Source organism: Chinchilla lanigera, unplaced genomic scaffold (assembly GCF_000276665.1).
Source record: "Chinchilla lanigera isolate Chin_1 unplaced genomic scaffold, ChiLan1.0 scaffold00109, whole genome shotgun sequence".
Lineage (NCBI taxonomy): Eukaryota > Metazoa > Chordata > Mammalia > Rodentia > Chinchillidae > Chinchilla > Chinchilla lanigera.
The window spans coordinates 3,046,689-3,066,467 of NW_004955510.1; the positions used below are offsets into that span (position 1 = coordinate 3,046,689).

Here is a 19,779-nt window from a genome sequence, read left to right on the forward strand (position 1 = left end):
AAACAAAAGGCAGCAACTACTCTGCAATTGTTGGTAAAGCGTGCGCACAACAGAAGATGTAGAATAAATCCAACTAAAACTCAAGGGTCCTCCATCCCATTCAAATTGCAGAGATATCCCTTCCAAGGTAAAGGATACGTTGTTGCATCTGGCCCCTCCTACAATAAAGAAGAGGCACAAAGCCTAGTGGGCCTATTTAGATTTTGGAGGCAACATATTCCTCACTTGTCTGTGTTACTCTAGCTCATTTACCTACAGAGTAATATAGAAAGCTTCTAGGTTTGAGTAGGTTGCAGACAGAGAAGGCTACAATAGGTCCAGGCTACTGTGCAGCTGCTGTGCCAACAGGCCATACAATACAGCAGATCCAGTGGTATTTGAGATGTCAGAAGCAGATAGGCAAGCTGCCTGGAGCCTCTGTAAGACCCCTGTAGGTAAATCCTTAGGATTCTGGAGAGAGGCTCTGCCATCATTTGCAGACAACTACTGTCCCTTTGAGGAACAGCTACTAGCATGCCTCTGAGCTTTAGTCAAAATGAAGGCCTGGCCAGGCACACTAGGTTACTATGCAACCTGCGCTGCCCGTCATGAACTGGGTGCTCTCTAATCTACTCTGTCATGAAGTTGGAAGAGCACAAAAGTGGTACATATATATAAATAATTGGGCCTGAGTAGATCCTGAAAGTACAACTAAGCTACATGAAAAAGTGGCACATAAGCCCATAGTTTCTACTTCTGTTGTATAGCCTTTTGTGCCCCAGTATGCATCTCTGGCCTCATGGGGTTGTGCTCTGTCATCAGGTGACAGAGAAAGACTAGAGGCTGGCTTACAGATGTTTCTGCATGTTATGTGGACATCACACAAAAAAGGGAAGCTGCAGCATTATAGCCCTTCTCGTGGACATCCATGAAGGGCCATGGTGAAGGGATATATCAGTGGGCAGAACTTCAGGCAGCACATCTAGTCATGAATCTTGTAAAGAACATCTTGTCAAGAAGACATAGTCATATACCTAGCCTTGCCTTATACAGATATATGATTATATATTGATTCATAGGTTGTACCTAATTGTCTGTCTAGATAGTAAGGTATATAGAAAGAACATGGCTGGAACATTGGTGACAATGGCATATCAGCAAGAGGTATGTGGCTAGACCTCTCCATAACGATGAAAGTTGTGAAGATATTTGTGTCCCACATAATTGCTCAAAACAGATGACCTCAGAAGAAGAGGTCCTTAGTACTCAGGTGAATAAGATAAGCAGTTAACTTTCTTCAGCCAACCCTGTCACTGTCCAAAGGACTCATGAATAAAATGGACATGGTGGCAGGGATGGAGGCTATGTATGGGCTCAGCAACATGGACTTCCACTCATTAAGGTTGGCCTGGCTACAACCACTGAATAGGTAGGATGGTGGAATTACCTTTTGAAGATGCCATTATAGCATTGGTTAGATGGTGATGCCTTCAGGACCTGGTGCAGGGTCTCCCATTGTATGTAACTTGTTCTCCCATAACAAGGATTCACAGGTTCAAAGATCAAGAGGTGGAAATGGGAATGGAACCACTCACCATTAGCTCTAGTGATCCACTAGCAAAATTTTGCTTCGGTTGCTGACTTTATGCTCTGTTGTCCTGGAAGTCTTAGTACCAGAGATAAGAAGGCTTAGACAAGAGGCACAATTATTCTACTGAACTGGAATTTAAGACATCCTTTGGTAATTCAGAGCTCCTCATGCCTCTGAGTCAATAAACTAAAAAGGGCATTCTGATGTTTGTGGAGGTGATTGACCCAGACAAACAAGTAGAAACTGAACTACTACTTCACTATGGAGGTAAGAATATGGTTGGAGTGCAGCAGATCCAGCAGGGCATCTCCTAATATTACCATGCACAGTTATTAAGATGAATTGGAAATTACAACAACCCAATACAGGAAGGATGACAAATGGCCCAGAACTTTCCAGAATGAAGGTTTGGGTCATGCCAACAGATTAAGAACCAACACCTGCCTAGGTGCTTCCTGAAGGTCAAGGGAATACAGAATGAGTAGTAGAAGAAGGTAGTTCTTAATCCCAGCTATGACTACATGATTGGTTATAAAAAATAATTACTGCAGTAGTTGGGAGAATTTCTTTCCTATTTCGTTCATATGCTTGTGCTTATATAAATATATGTTAAGCAGGTACCTTTGGGTTTTTTTTCTTTGTAACAAAGTTAGTTGACTTCATTTTTATACTTAAGTACTGTTAAATCTGCATTATAATATTTAAGTTAAGAAATGTGGGAAGAGTAAGCATGTTCAAAAGAAAAAAACTTGGTCTTCTATTCTGAGCAGGGAATTCATGCATTTCTGTTTTTAAGCAAGACAGCTGTATCATGTTAGGCATAATTATGAACTTGCTATTGCATTTGGAGATTAAGTATGGCTTAAGGAGATATTTTTCAAGTAGACAAAAAATGGATTATTGACCATTAACTGTGATGAGTGAGCTGAGCTTTATTTGAGTAAGAACTGCCTAGGAGATTATGAAAGCACATTTTGGGGTGTATCTTTGGATGACTGACACTAAAGCCAGCACAGTGAGGTGGGGTGAGCCCTTCCTCAGATGTGGGTGTCATTGACCAGTAGGTTTGTAGCCTGGGTGGAATAAAAAGGGGAAGGAGAAGGAAGCATGCCCTCTTTGGATGAGCTCCAGTCTTTTCCATTGCCCTTGGACACTGGTCTCCAGTTTCTTCAGCCTTCCAGTGTAGAATCACATGGATGCCTCCACAATGAGCTTCCAGACCTTTGACCTTTGGGGATGCTACACCCTTGATCCCTCTTTTTCTATGGCTTCCATCTCCTGAGGCTGATCATCTACTGGATCTTCTGGCCATCCAGCATGCAGACAGCTATTGTGGATTTTTCCACCTCTGATCCGACAGATGACCATTGTGGACTTTTCTGCCTCTGATCCTAAAAGCCTACATCCCAATATAATTATACATATAGCTTCCATTGATTCTATTCCTGTAGATAGCCCTCACTGATACAGCTACTATATTGGCACAAAAAATATTTTGGATTGAGAAAGTTCAACCTACAATGTATCTAGTTATTGCATCATAAATGAAGATTCTCAAAGATTACTGTTCTTCCTGTGACTACTTCCTGATCTGGTCTGTGCCTATGTTTAGGCTTATTTCCTACTATGCTTATTCTCTGATTCCTTATTTCAGGTATCTGGCTGGGCCACCTTGAAGAGCAACTGGTTAGCAATTTCCTTACCCAGGCAGAGCACCTCCATCACTCAGGCCAGGGTTCCGGCGAATGGGGTGTGCTGCAGAGCTGGGCCCTGGAAAGGCAGCCCAGCAGGACAAGCCTCTCTGGGAAATGGACATGTGCTCTTTCACCCATCCAGTTCGGTGCCACCAGCCATCAACAGTATTAGGAGCAATGCAAACACAGGTCTCCCCTGCCCAATCCACCCTAGCTCACTAAAGTGCTCCATGTCACTCATCCCAACAAGCCCCAAGGCTCCTGGTGGGGCCTAGTTTGGAGGAGCTCGGTACCTGGGCACCATGCTGGACCATGCATCCCTCTCACCCCAGAGCAGAGCAGCCTCTCTGGCAATGGGCAGACGGAGAGCAGGGATCCAGCCAGAACACTTTCCAGGAGGACTGCAGTGAGAGGACAGATGTGCCCTCATGGCTCAAGAGCCTCCACTTTCATAAGCGTGCTGTGCTCTTGGCGCATAGGAGCTATGAGGAGATGATAATGCTTACTGAGTGTCCCTGGAGTCCCAGAATGTCACCAAAGGGGCCACCACGATAACCCTGAGCATACAGAAGCTGTGAGAGAAGCAGAGTGTCCTCAAGTCCTTGGAGAAAGATGTGTTGGAAGGTGGGTATCTGCAGAACGTTCTGTAGAAGCTGCAGCAGATCATCATCATCCCCATCAAGGCCTACCGTGTCCTCCAGGCCACTATGACTGCTGCCACTGCCACTCTCCTGCAAAGATAGGAGGTGAATAGTGCCTCCCCTAGCCCACCCTGGGAACAGACAAGGGCACTGAGGCCAAGGACCCTCCAGCTGCGGAGAACGACTTCCCTCTCCCAAGCCCCTGCTCCACTGATGGCAGTGAGCCAAACTCGGCTCCTGTTGCTGACAAGGACATCTCCAGCCAGTTTACATGGGTGGTGGGTAAAGTGTGTACCAAGCTTCTGGTGTCCCAACCAGGTGAGGAGAGCATCACCAGTTACCTCCAGCTCATCAAAAAGTGCCTAGCTCAAGAGGCTTTCACTGAGATGCAGAGCAAGCTGCTACTGTCCTGGAAACAGTGCTGAAGCTCCTCCAGTTGTTCCCATGCAAAGCCACTCTGGATGTGCAGAGCTACGGGCAGCAGGAGGAGTAATGCCTCCTAGGTCCTTGTGGTTGGCAGATCAGTGCTTAGAGGGGTGATTGTGTCCATAGCTATGTTGAGACTTTTTGGAAAACCAGGGTATTATCAGAATGGGATGCAAGGACTTGCAATAGGCATATATTGTTTGCAAAAATTATCTTGTTTGTCTTAGTTACTTTTCTTGTTGCTGGGACAAAATGCCAGACACCCACAAGTTCAAGGAACAAAGGTTCATTTTGCCTCACAGTCTGTAGAGGTTTCAGTAAATAGTCAGCTGGCTTCTAGGCAGATTGGCATGGCAGAGGACACATCACAGAGGACAAACAGCCCAAGGCATGACAAGCAGAAGACAGTGAGCAGTAAGCCTGCCTTCTTTCTGTCCCTTTATATTGCATCCAGGCTACAAGTTTGACTGGTGCCACCCATACCCAGCTTGGGGCTTCCATTATCCATATACTTAATCACAGGAGCACACCTTTAATTCACATTCACACACCCTAATCAGCCACCTTTGAAATTCCACACCTATGACCACATGAGGCTTTGGGGAGACATCTAGATACAAGCCTTAACATTGCCCTTCAAAATCATTCTACAATGTTTTTTAACTTCCACTGTAGATAAGAAAAAATAAATGCAAAAGGTTCATACTGCCATAATATACAACCTAGTTCACATGCATCTTATTAATTAAACTGTACTTCTTTTTTTGTTGCTTTTTTTTTTTTTTCCAGTACCGGGAATCATACTCATGACCTTGTACTTGCCAGGCAGGCCCTGTGCCACTGAGCTAAATCCTCAACCCCCTTAAACTGTACTTTTTAAACAGATATATAAGAAAGCTAGTTCTCAATAAATGGTCGTTAGTCACCTGTATGACTCCGAAAAGTCTCCATTTTCTCTATGACCTGCTACCAATTACATCATAGGTCTCCCACTCTTTTTGTAAAGATTGTGTTTCTTTAACCCTGCTATCTTTCACTATACACCTTCTGAGAATTTCAGAGAAACTCGACAGAGCACTGAAATGAAACTTTACTTATTTTACAGATGTGAGAAGAAACTTGGAGCAATTCAATCAAATTCTGAAGTCAAAACTGAGGGAGTGAGGGAGCTGTGATTCTAAGGATATACATTTTGTTCTCAAATTAGTATTCCTTGTATAAAACTTTTTACCAAGTTTGGAGGAAATGATTGATTTATTTTTGAACCTGTGCAACCTGGAGCACAACTAAAGTCACTTCAGGACCCAACATAAGCATCACTTCTTTCAGAAAGCTCCACCCAGAGACGATATAAATCAACATGACAATGTATCTTTAAAATCCTTGGTACAGATTAATTATCTTCTGCCAAATTAGAAAAACTTAGAAGCTAAGTTTATTCTCTCTGTCAGCTTAGCTAGGTGGTACACAATAAAAACAAGTTTCAAACCAAATGCTACTACCCACAGGGGCATTTATTTGCTAAGCAGGCACATGGCAAACTGATAAACTTGTGGATGTCTTGATTCTCCATCAAGCCCAAAAAGTCAACAGAACTTCTCTGCACAAGGCAGCCATCACAGGCCAAATGCAACAAATATTTTGATAGCAATATCAACTATTATTCTCGTAGGGCCAGTGGCAGGATATTTGGCTAACTGGGGGGACATTGAGCAGATGGAGTACCAGTTTTAGAGTACCAGTGTGAGGGGGTCAAGTGCCTTTCTGGCTCACCAAATTCCTATTCTAATTCACCAATTACAGAAGGGTAATATAAGGCACAATATATTCTATCTAAATAGGCAAGCACATGTATTAAACATTTAACTGATAAAAAAATCACTTCTAATGAGTCATAAGTAACTGGAAAACCCCCTTTTCGCATATTCAGATATCTGTATTGGAAATACATGTCTCCAGAGTCTGAACCTCTCCAGGTAGAAGTTACTCACCAAACTAGGACCTGGATTTTTCTATGGAAGTCTTTGGATATTAACTATCTCCCCAGGGTCTGCACTAAGTAGACTGAGACACATGCATTGCTTTACCAATAGACAGGTGAATTGTAGATAATGCACAGCTGCCTCCTTATACTGCTGTAATCTTCATCCTGTTCTGCCAGAACCTTCAGCACGCAAAGCAGTTCTTCTGCCACCAAGAACTGAGGTCATTTCTGTCCTCCTAAGTACCCGTCTGGAGTGGTAACTAACATAAAGGTAACACGCAATCAGTACACATGGCCTTTGAATAATGATCCAGTCAAGGAATGAATTAGAATGAGCACATTTAAGAATAATCACTCAAGTCTACTGCTCACATCATGCTCATTCTGACCAAAGCCAAAGTAAAAATATTGGAAAGCTACTTTTCTTTCCCGTGTTGCAGCCCATGACATGTACTGCAAGAGAAAAGCTGATATACAGGTAAGCTGATTTATATCTGACCTGTCCTCCATGAGAGAGGCCAATAAACTCCATGGAGAGCTGGTACTGGAAGGAAAATGACCTCGACAGGAAAGACAGAGCATTTGAGGTCAGCTCTGGCATGCAGTTGTATAGAACTCTGGAGAACAAAGGAGCCTAACTGGCAGATCATTTTCCTATCCTAAACCAAATGTGCCCGTTCTCATTACCTGTTTTACATCAAAGGATTTTCCTATCCTCAGTCAGGCAAAGAAACTGTCCTTTAGAATTGACCGCCAGTCCTGATATGTTTTTCCTGGTTTAATTTGCATCCTAAACAGGTTGCACAGTTGTTTCACAAAACCTCGGTGCAGATTAGCAGGACAAATGAATCTTTTGCTTTCCAAATCACAGGGAGCTTTGCAGTCAAGCAGCCTGGGTACCTAGAGCCACCTGAGTACTTGGGGGGCCATCGTTCTCTCACAACACCAGGGTATTAGCACATTCAAGCCAGGAGCTGGAGCTTTTTACCTCAGGTACTGGACTCCAGCAAACCACCTTGCAGACCACTTGGGCCCCAATGAACAGCCCTTCCCTGCCCAGCTCTGTTCAGCTCTGGGAGGCACAATAAATACACATCTCCTTTGCCCAGTGGACTCCAAAGAAATCTTCCCAGCGTTTGTAATACCTGCAAAATCCCTTGGTAAATAACAGTCAGACCACACTGAGCAGACTGAAGCCAAGAAGCTCAGTTCCACCTGACAGCTTTTCCCAATAGGTTACTTTTGCTGTTAGAAGGGAAGAGATGGCTTGGAACAGAAGATTCATACCAGTCTTAACTTACACTTTTTTATGGCTATTTAATGGAAGGTTATTTTTTTCATATTTTTGAGTGATACAGTGAATGTGGCTTCTCTGTCTGGAAGTTTCTTTCTTTTTATGCTGACCAGTGTGAAGTTTTAAACAGAAAAAGAGATAAAGGTGAGCCTTAATTACAAAATGCGATGCAAGTTGGTCTCTACTCAGGCAAGGACCTCACTCACTCACTGCAGTTCTCTCAATCAGGAAGACCAAGGATTGCAAGAGACTCTGTAGCAGACAGTGACTTGGGAAATATCTGGTCTGGAAAATAGGAAATACTTTAAGGGTGTAATATTAAGATAAAATGGGAGATTTCATTTAACCTTCAGAGGGAGGAATTCGCACCCATTTGTAAAAGCATACGGGAAGACCAGTAAGGATTGTAGAGCTGACCAATATGGGAACAGAGGGGAAGAAACTAGTATTTATTAAGTTCCTGCTGGGAAGACAAAACAAGGACCACCCAAAGAAGAAGAAGCAGAGACTGTTTACTTGTAGCTTGCTAAAGCCCAGAAGTCTACTGCCATCTTGGGTCTTGCACTTGGTGGAGACCAAAGGTAGCCAAAGAACTACAAAAGTGTGCAGTGGGGAAAAGCAAAGGTTGACTTGATGGTGGAGGGTCAGGGCTCTGTGGTCATGTATTTTATCCATTTGTCATATCAATCCCAGTCCATTGTCATCCCTATTTTCCATTTGTATGTTCAGTTTCTATATTAAATATCAGGTATGTAATTCCACTTAATCTTCACAGTAATCCTTTTTTTTCACTTAAAAAGGGACATTGTCTTACCATCTTAAAAGAAAGAGAGGCCAAAGCAAGTGTTTCAGTGTTATGGAGATAGTAAGCATCAGGATTACATTTGAACAGTGTGGAAGGCTGAGTCAGAAGGCCACTCTCAGTCCCCAGCTCCACACAGCATCATTGGCTGAGTGGCAGATGGGACCTCCTGGAGACCAGTGTTGGTCACATCTGCAGCAATCAGGGAAATTGATTCTTGAGGTCATTATTTTTAATAATAGATGCCATTAAAATCTTTGAACAATAACTGGACTCTTCAAAACTGAATCATACTTTATGTTGGAAAAACAATATTGAAAAAGGGATGCTCCTAATTTGAGATAAAGTAAATATATACAAGTAGAACAACCATGGACTTCACTGCCAATTCATTTAATCTAGAATAGAGAACATAGTAGTAATAAGGGGCTTTGGAATTTTAGTTGTTACCCAGTAGCTGCAGGAACTTGGGTAATCACTTCTGTCTTAGTTACTTTTGCTTCTTGCCAAGTCAAAATACCTGACACCCAAAGTTAAAGAACAAAGTTTATTTAGCTCTCAGTTTGTAGAGGTTTCAGTCCATAGTCAGCTGGTTCCAAGGCCGGGTAACATGGCAGAGGGGCATTAGAGAGGAGAAACAGTTCATGGCAGGTAGAATGTAGCAAAGCAACAAGGGGTGATCGTAGCTCTTTCTGTCTCTTATATCTTATCCAGGCTACTTAGGGTGGGTAACAATCACACCCTTAATCCTAGTGCCTTTGATCCTAGCATTGCACCATGAATCAATTCCGGTGTCACACACTTTAGATCCACCCAACTCTGAAAATGCCCCACCTATGACGACATGAGGCTTTGAGGCATATCTAGACACTTTCTGGAAGCCATAACAACTTCCTTTTTTAATCTCGATTTTCTTGTCCTTACAGATATCTGAGAGGGTGAACAAAGGCTTTTTGACAATGATCCTGGCAGCCTTCTTTGGGATATGTGTCTCTATGTTTCCTTTGGATGATATAACTCACTGGGAGGCATGAGAGAATTTATAGGCCCCTCTCCAAACCCTCACTTTGACATTACACACAATATTGTGTTTATGAATATTTTGTACTTTCCTGAATAAAATGTTGACATCTTCATAAGGTTTGGATAACTCCACAGCTCCCTTGGCAACCTGCACTGTGGATATTTCATATTCTTAAGGTTACTTTTATGCTGTTATCTTTTGACAGAAGACTTGAGAGTTTCTTACTTTCGTTCTTTTTAATACTTTTATTTCCTTTGGAAAGTCACAGCTGCTCTTCCGTGGGACTCTACTCGGAGCCTTCTCTGGGCCCTGATCTATTCTTTTACTGTTTAAAAAGCTTCATTGAGAAGAACTATAATGGGAAATATTGTGTGGAGTATTATTTGATGGAAAGTCAAATAAAATATGATACATAGTTAAAGATGTAGGTAAAAAGTTAATTTATACAGAGTTATTTTTGAAATTTTGAGATTTCGAGTAATGACATCTTTGGTGAAAGAGTTTTGCTGTGGGTTATTTTCTATGTAACATTATATTTCTTTGAGGTGCTATCAATTCAGTTTTCTTATGCTGCCAGTGAAGTAATGGGGTGAAATGAAAAGGGTTTGGGAAGAAAAATTCCAGGTACACATCACGGCCCTGTCACTTCCAACTCTTTGACTTTAAAGAAGTTGCCGAGCTTTTCTGAAACTGTTTCCTACATGGTTAAAAAACTACACTATCTTAATCATTTTATATCACCCTCTGATTTTTACTAATATTGGGATTACATGCTCTACTGAAAAAGAAAAAAAAGCTTCATTGATGTATACAGTAGTCTCCCATACCTTATCAGTGGTTTTGCTTTCTGTGATTTCAGTTACCTATGATTAACCATTGCCTTAAAATATTAAATGAGATATTATAGGTTAATGATAGTTTTGAAATTTCTTCATAGAGATTAAATAATACAATTCATGTAAAGTACTCAATAGATCAAAAGTTTAAATACTGTAACTTACCATTATTTAACTCAATATTTATTTGCTTTCACTTTTTTCTTATAACTCTCTCTCTATTTGTACAGTTCCACCATGTGCACCTTAGTTTGTTTCTCAGAAATATATACCAGAATACATAATTCATGTGTATTCCAGAATGTCATATAAATGAAATCATACCTTTTGAGATAGGATTCTTTCATTTATCATCACCAAGATTTCTGATTACATATGTACAAATATCCCCAATTCTGAAAATATTCAAAATCAAAACTACTTCTGATCTCAAGCATTTCAGGTAAAAGATACTCCATCGTTATTTATCCAGTTTACACTTGTACATATTGTGTGATTATTTGCTCAGTGTTTACCAACCCACACGCCCATAGATCCTTGGAATCTGTCTTTGCTTACTAGTATATCCTGGAGTGTCTGACTACATACTTCATAGAAATTGAATAAGTGCATCAAAAGAATGACTAAATGTGTAGATGGCATTATAAACCACAGAAGACTATATTAAGAGAAAGTTTATGTTGTCTTCCGAGGTCTCTTTCTTCAAAAATTGGTCAGGAAGAAATGAAGTTAAGCTGACACTTTTACATTTCTGCTCTAGGTAGCATTGCAGAGTATAAAACATGGCAAGACCACAAAGGGAAGGAAAAAGGGATTTTTTAAAGTCCATTATGTCTCAGAATATTTGTTTCTAAAAAAATCTGAGGCACAAGTGACCTTGTCAAGTGACCTTGACAAGGATCACTCTCCTAGTAAATTTAAAAAGCTGAACACATCTTGAAGCATAAACCCAAACTCACTGCTTTCTTTGCAGTCTAAAGTAACTTCTCCACCTCCTACCTAATTGTATTGGTTTATGTACACTTAACAGTGTCTTTCAAAAGCCTACTTTTTGTCAAAATGTGCCAACCTAAAGCCTCTTAAATACATCTCCAAAAGGTTACAGATCATTTTTTGTCTTTTTAGATGTCTCTCAGGAGAATGATAAAACATTTTAATAAAAAATTTAAACTTGGTTCACATTCTACCCTATTTCTTAGGCTGAATGCTACTTTCTTGAGTAATGTAACAATAAAGAGCTCTTTAAGTCATTTCAAAAGTTAAGAGAGCTCAGAAAAGTCCCTTCCAATGGCAAAAATGTAGGTAAACTTTTAAACTTTAAATTATATTTGTTAATATATCATTCCCACTTTATATGAGTGATTGTGTGGAGGAAGTCTATAAGCCATATTAAAGAAAGGGCACAAAAGCTCAGCAAATGAGATCTTTTTTCTCTTTCCCCCACCTTCACTGATTAGAGGAAGTTAAGAATGTCCCCCAGGATGGAAAAGGTAGTGCTGCTTTGACTCGCTATCTCTAAAATATCTGAGCTCCTTCTCACAGTCCTGCTGAGAAACCTCACCTGGTATGGTGGGACTATTGTCATATCCAGCAGCAAGAAGGTGTCTTTCTTCTCAGGTCTGAAAAACGATGTTGCTCAAGTGTGTCCAAGCTGTTCCAGCGTGCCAAGCCTGAGCCTAGTTGAAATCCTCAGGATGTGGGGATCATAGGCCTTTATAAGTAAAGTTTTACACTCAGGAGATTCAAGCATCAATTCAAACACAGCTCTGCTGCTCAGGGCTGACCCTCTTCATACGGGAACATATTCAAGTTGTCCATCTAGTCTGCTATTAAAACATTTAGTGTTTGGAAGTGTAACCTGTATTCTGACATGAATATTCTAAGCTAAGATTTTTCAAACATTAGGTACACAAGTGACACCCAATCATCTGGAGATATTATTAGTTTTGAGGCTAAATCTGTATTTTTAACAAGCTCTTTGGAACATGCTGTGAGTAAAACAAACAGAAAGAAATCTGTTTCTTTCAAAGAAAGCCACTGGATATCCAATTTTAGTGAACATAAAGATTCTTGCAGTCTTGTTAAATCAGGATTACCAAGCCGTACTCTCAGAGTATGTAATTTGGCAGGGTTAAGGTGTAGCCCCAAGGTGCACCTTAATAAGTTCTGGAGTGGTGTTGATACTATACTTTGGGAACTACTGCTCTAAGCCATACAAAAAGGCCATTGTGATTCAGAATCTCATATTCCTGTGATTTGCCTCAGCTGATACCACCATGTTGTACTTGAGCATGTTTCTGGCTTCCTGTGGGTCCCCTGCTCCTAGTCTTGCACTTTATGATACATCACATTTGTACTTGGCTATCTTCTTTACTGCCTCACTTTCCTGTCTAGTGTACATGCTGACTGGCAGAGGCATCTCTCTTTCCACCAATCTATAAGATAATGGGGAATACAGAGAGCAGCTATACTGAATGGCATGGTTTACCGAAAGTTGCCTAGACAGACTAGCAACAGCATCACTTCTCTGTCAGAGAGCACTAGGACTGGGCAATGTAATTCAGGAGGGACACTTCTCAAGCAAAAGTTCCAACCTACTGCCTGGAAGGGAATTATAGTGTCAAAATCAAGCAAAATTATGGAACTAACTGTTTAATAAAGGGATCTTTATTAGGGGATTATGATAAGAGTACAGAGACACATATACACACAATGGACTGGCCTCTGGTATGTTTGGAAAATAAAGCAAAGGTTAAATGTTCTGTCAGGACAGAGAAATCTCTGCAGATTGTTTTGTGCAAACATCCTTTGCACTCTTGGTGTTTGTAGGAAGCAGAAGGCTCTTCTTGGGGAGTAGCAGCAGTTTCCATGGAAAGCAAGCCTAAAGGTCACACTTGGCAGGTCTGTCCTCAGCTGCTAAGAACAAATAATGTGAACACAGGAGCAGGCTGCTTCATGGGTTGGTTCTGTAAAAGAGCCAGAGTTTCCTCTTATTTCCCAGGGCCTCTCAATATTACTGTGCTAGATGATATACAGGGGATGATTCTGTTTAGTGTAATAAACTGTCACAGTAGAAAGAATTCCTGGAAGAGGGGACAGTAACTGATCCCATCATATTGACCACCAGGGGATATGTACTGCAAGCCACCCAAGTTTTACATTCTGTCCTCATTTTGACAGTTAGCACTGAGAAAGATGATGATATGGGAAAGCAAATGTCCACCAAATGAATAAATCCATTGTTATATCCTCTGCCGCTCACCCAGAAGGGCTCTTCCTGAGCCCAGGCTGTAGTTCAGCTCTGAAATGTCCCAAGAACTGTGGTTCCAGATACCTGCGGGCAATCACTGAGGGGTGAGTCAGAAATTTCTACTGTAGGCCTTTAATGGTGAATCTGTCTTTCTGTCAGATCTGTCCATCTTCCCTTGACCTTTCTGTGAAGAGTGTGTAGCTCTCTTAACAGAGCTCCTGGGAAAGCAAAAGGGTAAATCCTCTCCCACCTCACTTGCATACAGGGCACCCTCCATTCCTCAGGCCCCAGGATACCACATTTCAAGAACATACAGAAGCAGGTTTCCCTCAGACTTTATGCACAAACTCAGCTGGAAGTGGAATTCTCCATAACAGAGAAGTATTTAAAAAGGCAATACTTATCTCCCCGCCACCTCTTAACAGTCATAATTATTCTACTCCCCGGAGAGTCAAGTGGATTTGGTAATTATAGAAAGGAAAGTGATATAGATCAACTCCTTATTTTACCCACAAATCTTCCCAGACTAGCCAATTAAATCACTACTGGGATCTCAGGTTTATAGCACCGTCATATCAATTTTGAAGTGATCATATATTAATAAACTTATGCTGGCAATTCTATGAATAATTCACATTTAAAAATAAATGGCAAACCCTTACATTTCACTCTTTATGTAACAAGCTGTGTTTTAAGTGGCTTGTGTATAATAAATAATTTCTCACAACTGAATAAGTTTGGTACTATTATCAGTTCCATTTTACAGAAAGATTAAGTGCTCTGCCAGGATCACAGAGTTGAATATTAGAAGCAAGATTCAAACTCAACCTACCTGACTTCTTACTGTTATACTTTGCATTTCCCAAATCACCTGCATATCATCTAGCTGCTTGAGAAGGCAGGGTGTTTTTCACATTCTGTTGTTAAGAAAGGTGAAATTAGAAGATATGTGCTATCTCCGAGTTTCCTATAGAAAATTTTTGAAATTAATTTAAATTCTCTTCCTTACAGAGCCATTTAAATATACGTGTGTGTGTTTGTGTGGGGGAGGGTACTGAGAATTCAATCCAGAGCCTTTACACTGAGCTACATTCTCAGTCCCCTATTCCCTTATTGTTTTGATTTTGTGATTGGATCTCACAAAGTCATGAATTTGCTCAGTTGACTTTTCATGCATGTCACTCTGTTACTAGGACAGATTAAAAGAGGCCATTTCCCAGATTTGCCTTCATCTTTTTTCCCTTGGTTTTACATCTTTCCTACCTGCTCCCACTTCTGGCACTTACTCCACACTTGTAATTTTCGGTTTTTAGGTGGTGTTCCCACAACACTGTCCATTGCTCTGGGCAACAGATGCCTTTCTCTGCCCTTCCAGAATGTTTTCTCTGGAACTGAAATGGGTGAGAAAGGCTGACACCCTCAGTGACAATGTCTAGTAAAGACACAGAAGAATTCTGATATCAGCTGGATATGAGTGAACTTTAAGGTGTTCAATATTTTAGTGGTTTGAACTGCAGCCCAAGGGATAATTTTTCAGAAAAGACCCTCTCCAGGTACTTCCTGATACTTTCTGCAGCATAATGACAAGGAATAGGTCAATTCCTTAGGCCCCAAATTTCAATTAATACAGAGGGGATGTGACTCTCTCTCCCTTTGTGTGTTAGGGAGATCCTGGATGCTCAGCCCACACTCTCTGATGCCACCCCAATGTATAAATATTAGCCTGAGGTTTTCATGAAAAGGGAGGGCACTCAAAGAATACACAAGAACAACAGTGTGAGGTGTGGTTTTCTACCTCACATGGGGGATGGTCAGGCCTCTGAGAGGGCAGATTTGGGCAGAGAAAAACAGAGAAGAGAGGCCAGAGCCAGTAACCCTGTGTCCTTCCTCTGATGTTCCTTTATCCAAGGCTGACATATCGACACTGGAAACACTGAGACTGCAGACATCATTCTGTGCAGTGGCAACATATGGCTACCTTTACACCCCATTCACTGGCTGTGGAAAACATTTCCCTGTGAGTGGTGCACTCCTGCAGTCTCAGTTACTTAGGAGGCTGAGGCAGGAGGATCAAGATTTGAAGGCCCAGGCCTCTGTGGCCAATCACTGCACCTAACACACCTCTTCAGAAGGTGAGCCAAACCCTGGACAGCATCCACAGCCTCAATGGCTATGCCCTCACCTCTCCCCCATCAGCATGGGAACTTGGCTGCATCCTAAAAAATGTCTAAAGCCTCAGCAACCACAACCTGTGCCCCCCCATCCTTGTGTAAGCTGGGCTGAGCCTCCGACAGCTTCAGGAACCCCAGTGAGCCTCCCCTGCCTCTCTCCTACTGGCCTGGAAGCAAACTGAATGCCAGAAAGCTGTGAGAGCATCTAAGACCACACCTTGCCCCTGCACAGAGTCACGAGAACCACTCTAAGCACTGGAGACTTTCGAGTCCTCACCCTACCACACCCACACCATTGTGGCAGGCTGGCTGATGTCCAGGGAACCTCTAGATCTTCAAAAATGACAAAACAAAGAAGCAAAATGCAATCTCAGACCTCTACCTCACTCAGAATAAGTTCAGGAGACATCAACACAGAAGAGCTTGGAAGTTATACACCTGAAACTTCTGAAATAATAGCAGCTGAAATACAGGAACAACACCATCAGGCCATAGAAGAGATCAGATCAGAAAGATTCTCTCAGGTAAAAAAAAAAGAAGCAGATTCAAAGCAGACATAGATAAGAAAAGAGAGGAGCATAGATAAATCATGAAAAACTTAAATGAAAGCTATAGGAAAGAACTAGAATGCATGAAATAAATTCAAACAGATATCCAGGATACTAAAAATTCCATCAAAACCTGGCAAAACCACTCGAACAAAGATGAAGATAGACTTTCAGATCTTGAAGATAGCATTGTCACTAATGACTGTGAAAGGAAGGATCTCTTAAAAATAACAAGGAGCCAGAAAATAATAATTCAACAATTGCAAGAGGAAGCAAAGAAAAACAATGTAAGATTAATAGGTATAAGATTAATAAGTGTCAATGAAAGAGCAGGTATCAACACAAATGACATCAAAAGACTATTTGCAGAAATAATAGCAGAAAATTTCCCAAGCACACCAAAAGAATCAAACATACAGGATAGAAAACACAGAGGAAATGGACTGATTCCTAGATACATATGAATTATCAAAGCTGAATGAAAAACATGTAAAAATCCTGAATAACTCAGAGAAATTGAAAATGCAATAAAATTGAATGAGCGAAATTGAAAATGCAATAAAAAAAAACTTGCAAACAAAGAAAAGCCCAGGCCCTAATGGATTCACAACTGAGCTCTACAAGAAATTTAGAGAAGATTTAATGCCAATTCTTCTTAAACACTCTAATGAAATTGAACAGGAGGGAATTCTCCCCAACTCATTCCTGGAGACAAGTATTACCCTGAAACCAAAATGAAAGAAAGACTCAACCAAAAAAGAGAACTACAGGCCAATCTCCATGATGAATACAGATGCAAAAATTCTCAATAAAATACTAGCAAACAGAATGCAACAAATCATTAAAAAGATTATGACTAAGTGGGATTCACAACTAAGTGGGATTCATCCTAGGAATGCAGGGATGGTTCAATATATGCAAATCAATTAATGTAATATACTGTATCAATGGAGCCAAAGATAAAAATCACATGATTATCTCAATTGATGCAGAAAAATCTTTTGATAAAGTCCAAAACCCATTCATGATAAAAATCCTACAGAAAATAGAGACAGATGGTCTTTACCTCAGTCTGATCAAAGCCATCTGTGACAACCCAATAACTAACATCACACTAAATGAACAAAAATTGAAAGCTTTTACCTTAAAATCAGGAACAAGACAAGGAAATCCACTGTCACCTCTCAAATTGAATATAGTTCTGGAAGTATTAACAGAATAATTAGACAAGAGAGAGAAATAAAAGGAAGAAGAATAGGAAAGGAAGAAATGAAATTATCATTATTCACAGATGACATGATACTCTACATAGAAGACACCAAAAACTCCACCAAAAGCTTATATATTTAAAAACCAGATTCAGTAGTGTAACTGGATATAAAGTCAACACTCAAAAATCAATAGCATTCCTGTACACAAAAAGAAAACAGACAGAGAGAGAAATTAGGCAAACCACACCTTTCTTAATTGCATCTAAAAAAATGAAATATTTAACAATCAGTCCAACAAAAAAAGGAAAAGATTGATACAGAAAAATTACAGTACTCTGAAAAAAGAGATCAAAGAGGATTTCAGAAAATGGAAAGACATTCCTTGTTCATGGGTGGGAAGAATCAACACTGTGAAAATGGCCATACTACCAAAATTGTTGTACAGATTCAATACAACCCCAATTAAAATAGCATTAGTATACCTCACAGATCTAGAGAAAACTTTTCTAAAATTCGTTTGGAACCAGAAGAGGTCTAGAATAGCAAAAGCAATCCTAGGCAACAGGAAAGGCAGGAGAAATCACAATCCCTGGCTTGAAATTAGACTACAATACTACTGTGATAAAATCAGCATGGTACTGGCAAAAAAACAGGCCTGAAGATCAGTGGAACAGATTAGAAGATACAGACACAACTACAAATGCACTCAGCCATCTTATCTTTAATACAGGGATTAAACATGTTCATTAGAAGAATGAAAGCCTCTTTAATAAGTGATGCTGGAAAAACTGGCTCTCCCCATGGCAAAGATTAAACTAGATCCATTTCTATCACCAAGCACTAAACTAAAGTCAAAATGGATCAAATAACTGAATATTAAAACACAAATACTAAATCTACTGGAAGAAAAAGTAGGTAGAAATCTTGAAGGCACAGGGGTAGGCAGAGAGTTCATGAACAAAAACCAAACTGCGCAGGAGCTACTTCAAAGAATCAACAGCTGGGATCTCATCTTATTGAAAAGTTTTGCACATCAAAAGAAATCACCAATAGAGTAAAAGAAATTCCATGGATTGTGAAGAAATTTTAGACAACTGCCCCTCAGAGGAAGGACTTCTATCCAGAACACATAAAAAATTTTTAAAAATCAGGCCCCCAAAATTCAAAGGCCCAATCTAAAAATAAGAATCTGGGATGAATACACACTTCTTAGATAAAGAAATACTAATGCCAATTAAAAATATGAAAAAATGTCTAACATTATTGGTCATTCGAGAAATGGAAATTAACAAAACACTAAGATTTCATTTCAACCCAGAAAGAATGGCAATCATTGAGAAATCAACCAATAATAAATGCTGGAGTGGCTGTGGGGAAAAAGGAATCCTCCACTGCTGGCAGGAGTGTAGACTGGTGAAACCACTATGGAAACCAGTGTAGAGATTCTTCACAATACTAGATTAGAGGTCCCACTTAATCCAGCTATTCCCCTTCTGGGTATTTTCCCAGAAGACTTAGAAACATCATACCATAGCAATATATGTGCACCCATGTTTACAGCAGCACAATTTGTCATAGATAAATCTTGGAAGCAACCCAAATGCCCATCACCTGAAGAATGAATAAAAAAGATGTGGTATTTTTATACAATTGAGTATTATTCAGCTATAAAAAAGATAAACTTGTGGCTTTTATAGGTAAATGTATGCAAAAGACCATACTCATAAGTGAAATAAATTGGACCTACATGTGTAGATATCATGTCGTCTTCCAGTATAAGAACATGAAATAGTAAGTGGAACCCAAAATGTACAATAGATACTGGGAAAGGGAAAGAAATTGCTCAAAAGAAGAAACAACTGGGATGAGGGAAAAGAAAAAATATATATGTATACAGAAAGATAGCGAGGATAACTGTACTGCTGATGCCTAATGGATTATTAAAAGGAACAGTTAATGCTTTATTTATTTATTGTTTTTGCATGCTTATACCTGGTAAGCTGAACAACTAATTTGAAGACAACAATATGCAACATAGCAACCATTGATAAATTCATATCATCTTGCTAACTGCAATTCTGTATCATTTATAATTTTTTCATTTTTATTTTTTATTCTCTTTAATGTTTTGATTAATCTTACATTCTTATGTATGGTAATCTGAGCAACTTCAATGAAGATCCAATATTTAACATAACAATCACAGTAATCCCTATCATTTTGTTCTGAAACCCTGTATCATTCTTATTGTTTTTGCTTTGTTTTGCTTTTGTCTCTTTTGTTGGCATTTTGCTACTGTTTTTTTTTAATTATCTTTAAAATTAAAAA

General features: G+C 40.0%; 1 pseudogene; it reads left to right on the forward strand.

Annotated features, from left to right (window-relative positions):
• Positions 1-1,773: 1,773 nt before the first annotated feature.
• Positions 1,774-4,398, forward strand: LOC102020148 (annotated as a pseudogene).
• Positions 4,399-19,779: the final 15,381 nt, after the last annotated feature.